The 7,403-nt window shown below is 42.3% G+C and overlaps 1 long non-coding RNA gene across 1 annotated transcript; it reads left to right on the top strand.

Moving 5' to 3' along the window:
• The first annotated feature begins 3,060 nt into the window (after positions 1-3,060).
• Positions 3,061-4,552, top strand: LOC105506688. The gene is made up of 2 exons (XR_001000972.1): positions 3,061-3,411; positions 4,012-4,552. It is a non-coding gene; the product is annotated as an uncharacterized LOC105506688 (long non-coding RNA).
• The last annotated feature ends 2,851 nt before the right edge of the window (positions 4,553-7,403 follow it).

Below are 7,403 nucleotides of genomic sequence, written 5' to 3'. Positions count from 1 at the left end.
GCATTTATATACATTAACAGAGATCAATCTAAAAAGGAAATCAAGAAAGCAATCTCATTTACAATAGCTACAAAAAACATACCTAGGAATATGTTTAAGCAAGGAAGTAAAAGATCTCTACAAGGAAAACTATAAAACACTGATGAAAGAGATAGAAGGGGGTACACAGACACAAATGGAAAGATATCCCATGCTCATGGATTAGAAGAATGAATACTGTAAATCACCCAAAGTGATCAATAGATTCAATGTAATCTCTAGCAAAATACCAATGACATTCTCCACAGAAACATAAAAAAAAATTCCTAAAAGTGTAGGAAACCACAAAAAACTCCAAATAGCTAAAGCCATCCTGAGAAAAAAGAACAAAGCTGAAGACATCACACTGCCTGATTTCAAATTTTGCTACAAATCTATATAGTCGCAGCACATCAACAGAATTGAGGAAAAAACCGTATGATCATTTCAATAGATGTTGAAAGGTATTTAATAAAATTCAACATCCATTCTTGATTTTTAAAAAAACTCTCAACAAATAAGGTATAGAAGGAATGTACTTCAGCACAAGAAAGTCCATATATGACACACCCCCGTTTAATATCATAGTAAACAAGGAAAAATGGAAAAAGGAAATCGGCCCTCTCATGTTTATTACAACCAGAACAGCACGGTACCCACACTAAAACAGACATGTGGACCAATGGAATAAAATGATGAATTCAGAAATAAATCCACGCATTTACAGCCAACTATTCTCGGCAAAGACACCAGGAACATACATTGGGGAATGGACAGTCTCTTTGACAAATACTGCCGGGAAAGTTAGACATGCAGAAAAATGAATCGAGACCCCCCTCTTTTACCATATACATACATCAAATCGAAATGGATTAAAGACTTAAATGCAAGACCCAAAATGACAGAACTACTACTGAAAAATAATAGGGAGAAAAAATTCCAGGACATTGATCTGGGTAAAGATTTTTTGGTAAGACCTCAACATTACAGACAACTATAACAAAAATAGAAAAATACTATATATATCAAACCAAAAAGCTTCTACACAGCAAAGGAAACAATCAACAAAGTGAAGAGACAACCCACAGAATGGGAGAAAATATTTGCAAACTACCCATTCAACAAGGGATTAGTAATCAGAATATATGAGAAACTCCAACAACCCAATTAAAAACTGGGCAAAAGACCTAATAGACATTTCTCAAAAGAAATGGCCAACACATATATGAAAAAAGGCTCAACATCACTAGTCATTACGGAAATGCAATTCAAAACCACAAGAAGATATTATCTGACCCTATTTGGAATTATCATCAAGACAAAAACTAGCAAATGCGGATGAGAAGGTGGAAAAAGAGGAACACCCACACACTGTTGGTAGGGATGTAAGGTAGTACACCCACTAGAGAAAACAGTGTGGAGGTTCCTCAAATAGGGATGTAAGGTAGTACACCCACTAGAGAAAACAGTATGGAGGTTCCTCAAAAAACTAAACTAGAACTACGTTTGGTGCGGTCCAGCAATCTTACTGCTGGATGGATATACATCCAACGGAAAGGAAATCGGTATATCAAAGAGACATCGGCCCTCTCATGTTTTTTACAACACTACTCACTAAATAGTCAAGATATGGAATCAACCTAAGTGTTCATCAGTAGGTGAATGGACAAAGAAAATGTTGTATATCTACCCAATGGAATACTAGTCAGCCATAAAAAGGAATTAAACCCTGTCATTTGCAGCAGGATGGACAGATCTGAAGATCATTTGGTTATGTAAAATAAGCACAACACAGAAAGACAAATATTGCATGTTCTCATTCATATGTGGGAGCTAAAAAAGTGGGTCTTGTGGATGTTGAGAGCAGGATGGTGGATGCCAGCTGCTGGGGTGCAATGGTAGAGAGGAAGATGAAGGGGAGGTGGTTAAGGAGTACAAAAGTACAGTCAGAAGGAAGGAGCTATCACATGCAGTATAGTACGAAAATTAAACTTAATGGTTTATTGTACATATCAAAATATCTGGAAGCATTGTAATGTTCTCAATACAAAGAATACAAAAATGTATGAGGTCATGGGTATCCCAATTACCCTGACTTTATCATTACACATTTTATACGGATATCAAAATATCACATATAACCCAAGAATATTACAAATATTATAATCAATTAGAATTAAATCTTCCAAACTACACATAGGGGGTGTCTTTCCATTTATATAGGTTTCCTTTAATTTATTTGGCATTGTTTTTCTGTTTTCATAGTACAAGTCTTCGGCCTCCCAAGTTAAATTTATTACGAGGTATTTTATTGTTTTGTATGTTATTGCAAATGGTATTGTATTTTTAACTTCCGTTTTAAATTGTTTCTGTCTGGTATACAGACACACAACTGATTTCTGTGTGTTGATCTTGTTCTCTGAAAGTTTGTCAAATTTTCTACTTCTTTAAAATCCAGAATAAGTATTGCCTGAGACAAGGGAGAAGGTTTGTATATTCATGATGCATGTTAGTCACGTGTATGTTGTTTGCGTATATACCGTTCAATAATCAATACATAAATATAAATAATGCATCTCTCCATTTTAACAACTGTAATTTATTCCTAAAGCCATATTTTAAAATAATTACATTTTTTAAATGGGAAAAGTCATATGAAGAATTCTGTCCCACCTCAAGATAACTAAACAATTTTTCAGTAGAAAAATAAATCCAAAAACAGAAAAAATAATAAATATTTTAAAAGTAAATAAATCGTACATAAAGCGAAGCGCAATTGAGTTTTGTTGCACTAATACTTTCTTCCTCTCTCTACACCATTTTGTTTGCAGAATCGACCTTTTGAAGGTTCCTGGTTTCCCTGCAGTGAAGCTGTCATTCAACCACAGTCAGGGCCCAGGAGAGAGAGCAGGGAGGGCGCAGGCGCGCAGGGAGGGCTGGGCGTGCGCTCGGGGGGGCCTCGGGCTCCGGGGGCGGGGCCTCGGGCTCCGGGGCAGGTGCACTGGCCGGGCTCGCTGGGACTGAACGCACTCAGCTTCCCAAGGACGCCCGACCCAAGCCCTGCAGTCCACGAGCGTCTGGGGTGTCCGCCGGAAGCCGGAAAGTCGAAGATCACTTCCCATCCTGCTTCTGCTGTGCTTTGGGGTTGAAAAAGCCATTATGTGGTAAAAAGTGTCTGAAAAGTGGCAAAAGTCTTCAAGGGCCTGAAAATGGCTGAGACAGGAACTGAGAAGCTGGCAGGAGGTCCTGCTACGGCTGCAGGGTCGGCAGGTGTCCTGGGTGGGCCACGCGGCAGGGACAGCCGTGGTTCCACGCCCACCCCACCCGTGAGGGGCCAAGCGCAAACTCGGGGGAGCCAGAGGGGCCGGGCCCCTGAGCGAGGGCTCGGGAAGGGTGAGTCGGGGGCCCCTGGGGGACTGCACGGGCCGGTGGAGCTCAGGGCCAGGACCTCTTGGCACAAATGCCCACGTGGTCCCCAAAACTAATGCCGGTTGCGTGGGCTGCAAGCTGCTCTGGGCCCGCAGCTCACTCCCCTGGGCACAGGGCTGACACCTGGGCGAAGCAGGGGTGTCCAGGCTTGCTTCAGCCCCTCCCCTGGGCCGCCAGGCTGGTGGCTCCAGAAGGAGCTTCCTAAGAGGGTGGGAAGCATCAGTGCAGGTACCTGCCCTGGGCTAAGGGTCTCGTCTGGGTGATCTCAGCCCTCAGCAGGGACCTCCCATTTGGGTATTGGCAGCCCACAGGGCTGTGGCCATGGAGCTGAGTGGCAGCTCCTGGATCACCCCACACCTGCGTTCCTCAAGGCCTAGGCACTACTTGCTCCATGGTCAAAAGCATCACTTTGTGAAACTCAGGCTGAGCAAAGCTGGCCTAAGATTTTGGTCCTCCAGGAATGATGGAAGGAGCCCCTTCTCCCCATGTAGCCTACAGCCGGGACACGCAGCAGCCAGTGAGTTGGTCACAGTACCAAGGCCTCTCTCCTCCCGGCAATCACAGATCCCAAGCTTGGGTACTTGGGAATGAAGATGTGTTATTTCACCCACCGACTCATTCCACACGACCAAGGCCTGTGCCTGCCTGGAGGGCGAGTTGGTTGAGCCTTGTACAGTCGACTATCAGAGCGTGGGCCTGGGCTGAACTTTTCCCTGTGAGCAGCAGCAGCAGCAGCGTCTAGAACAACGGCCCTCCCTGTCCACGGTGGAAGGTGCGGAGCTCCGGTGGTGTGCTGGCAGCCGCTCGCAGAAGGAAGATGGAGGGGCACAGAGCAGGCCCTCACACGGAGTCTTCGAGGTCCAGGGACACCTTCCTCCCAGGTCAGCTCACAAAGGCACCAGACATTAATCCTTGGAGACAACCATTCTGATGTGTCTAAGGCCATCGACAGGGAACATGGCTGTCAGGAAACCTCAACTTTTTGATAAATGACAACAAAACCTGAATGCACGAGAAATGTATCTAATGTAATGCCTGACTTCTAAGCATCCTCATTCAATATAGTTTATGTATTGTTTCATGAGTAAAATGTGCATTGAGCTTCCTCCAATAGCTGTCCATAGACCAGCCACTATCACTGCCATCATTATTTTGTTTCTCAACTTTTCGCTTACACATGTGGGTCTAGCGCTTTCCTCCATATTGATGAAATGAAACTCATCCATTTCACAACTCAAAGCCGGGGCCTTCAGTTCACAGCCTGTTGCCTCAGATGGCCTTTCCTATATCTTATTGCTTCACTGTCTGACTCACTCCAGCGTGTTTCAGCCAAATATACTTGTTTTTATTCATCTCACTCTCTTTTCCTCCCTCCCCCGACTCCCCCTCTGTCTCTTTGTCTCTTTCTCCCCAGATCCCTCCCTCTTTTCCCCTCTCTCTGGATGCCCTCTCTCCCTCTCTCCCTGTTTTTTTTCTCTGTGTCTTTCCTGTGTCTGGCTCCATACTACTCAGAAAGAGCAGCTGGAACTGCTAAAGAAACCCCAGCATCCTGTGCTGCTGCCGTTGCCTCCTCCAACTGGTGAGCCCGATTGGCTCATTTTTAGGCAGTGCTATGGTTGGAAATGGGCCCTTCCTCTGGGGTCTGCTACTTCCCTCTGCCTGACTCAGAAGAATGAGTCAAGAGGGAAGAACATTTCGTATTAGGGAGACGGTCCCCTGTACTGTTGCCTTTTTCTGAATCATTTCAATCATGTTTGCCAAATTCCCTACAAAGGTCTGTTCCCTCGGTTGACAATGAGCAGAGGCAGGAGAGATGAATTGCTAAACGGTTGTATCCCACACCGTGCTGGAAGGCTCAGCAGAACAGAGACCTGTGTCAAGCAGGGGCTTCCTTCTCCACCAGACCCTTCAGCCTGCATGTCAACCTGTGACTTGTGAGGAGATAGCCCGTGATCACACCGCAGGCCTGCTTACATTAGAGGAAGCAAAATTCCTTCTACCCCTTTCCCCCCAGTAGAAACCCTGCTAATTCTTTTTAAAAAAGGGAGAGAGATCATGTATAGAAAACCTTTTTTACAATTTATTTCCTGTTGTTAATCTTTAAAAATGAGGTTCTAGCTAAGTGTAGGGTTTCAGCGGTGGAATTCTGACCACGTGAACACATAAATAAATATTTACAGTCTTTGGCAAAACACATGACGTTTCATCAACCTATAGGAGAAATTTGTTTAGAAAAACATAAATAATTTACAAAAAATATGGTACATTCTAAATATTCACATCATCATCATTCCCACACCATTGTATGGTTGACCCCACAACACGGAAACAGAAAACCTGCACGCTGTTGACAGTCGCTACATTTAATGAAGTCTCCCAACGCTTCGTTAGTCTCGGGAATACAGCTCCACACAAAAAAGTAAAAAGTGCAGCAAAACAACAATACAACGATCAACCTCAAAGGAAACAACAAAACTAATTTTATCAAAATGCCATGTGTACATTAAGACTAAAGTTATGGATCATTCCCATTTAGCATAGAAATGTGATGACTATTAACACAAAGGGGAAAAAGATTTGCCCCCTATCAGATAGACAGACTTCTCTTACTAAACCCCTTATGTGGAGTGGGATGAGCGACTATTTCCTGCAGAAAGATCATGCAACTTAAAGCAAAAAAAACCAACAAACAAAAAACAAAAACAAACTTGTGCATATTACACATGACTGATTACTGGGTGTGCCTGGCAAGAGTAAATACTGATTTGTTTTCAGCATTTGAATTAAAAGAATTCCATATACAGCAGATAGATAACAGTAACAAATATTGAACTAAAATCACTGGCAACATTATATATTAAGGTTCCATCATAAACTCCTCATTATTCTCTATTTATTCTGTTACAGCTTCTAGCATGCTTCATCATGACAACCTAATATTATTAGGCCTCATATTTTCACAGGATTATATACTTGTTAGATGTTTGTTTCCAGAAATTATGCTACATATGTGTTACTAGGCATATTTAAAATAAGTTATTGGTAAATGGAGCTGCATTCTATATTCATTTAATAAATATTAACAACATTTATAACTGGAACCTTAATGAAATGTAATATCAAATTAGGTAAAAGCAACTTGTCTGCAGTTACCAAAGCCTAGATACGAGTTAGATGTGCCTTTTCCGGCCTGTGCGTCTGCTCTGCCTCCTCTCAGGCAGCAAAGCTGGGGAAGGAAGCTCAGGCAGGAGCCTCCCCGACACCACAGCAGCACAAGCAGCAGCTGAAGCGCAGCACTTTGCTCTGCTAACCTTTTACTTAAATGAGGTTTTGCCAAATCCACATCTGGAACCGCATCACACCCATTTTGCAAGGATATTTGTTCTTTGATGAAACTGCATCTCTACTGCACATGAGGGCTTTCATTGTAGGACAAGAGGAGAGTTTGTTTATTTTTGTAACTGTTTTACGTGTTCCAATTAGTTAACTGGTAGCTTATGTCATTTGCTATGCCTGTTGTCTTCTAATCTCTCCTTATTATAACATTACTTCAAATTTGAATTGAACTTTCTTTATAATTGATTTAATGGGATTTGTGTGTCATTGTAGAGCAGCTCTAATTCAAGAATAGTGACAACTTTAAGCACCAAAAGTAGTTCAGCAATATTTTTCATGCTTAATTTATCATAATGGCTTATGCACAATATTCCCTTCAACTCCATATACACATAAATACAATAAGTAATTACATTTTATATGTAAACGTCATTCTTTTTAAACAAACAAGAAAAAGCAATGTAATGGCATGCCCAATTTTCACTCCACATAAAGTCTTGTATATCACCAAACTGGTTTCCTCTAGTGGGTTAGATGTTCATCTCTAAGTTCCACTGATATTTATCCTCTGAAGGCACTTGGGTTTGGGTTTGCTGGCAGGAGGTGAGGAACCATCAGAG

The sequence above is a fragment of the Colobus angolensis genome, unplaced genomic scaffold (genome assembly GCF_000951035.1).
Source record: "Colobus angolensis palliatus isolate OR3802 unplaced genomic scaffold, Cang.pa_1.0 Scaffold14, whole genome shotgun sequence".
Taxonomy (NCBI): domain Eukaryota; kingdom Metazoa; phylum Chordata; class Mammalia; order Primates; family Cercopithecidae; genus Colobus; species Colobus angolensis.
The sequence above is the reverse complement of the archived record's forward strand: the minus strand, read 5'-3'. Positions and strand labels throughout refer to the sequence as shown.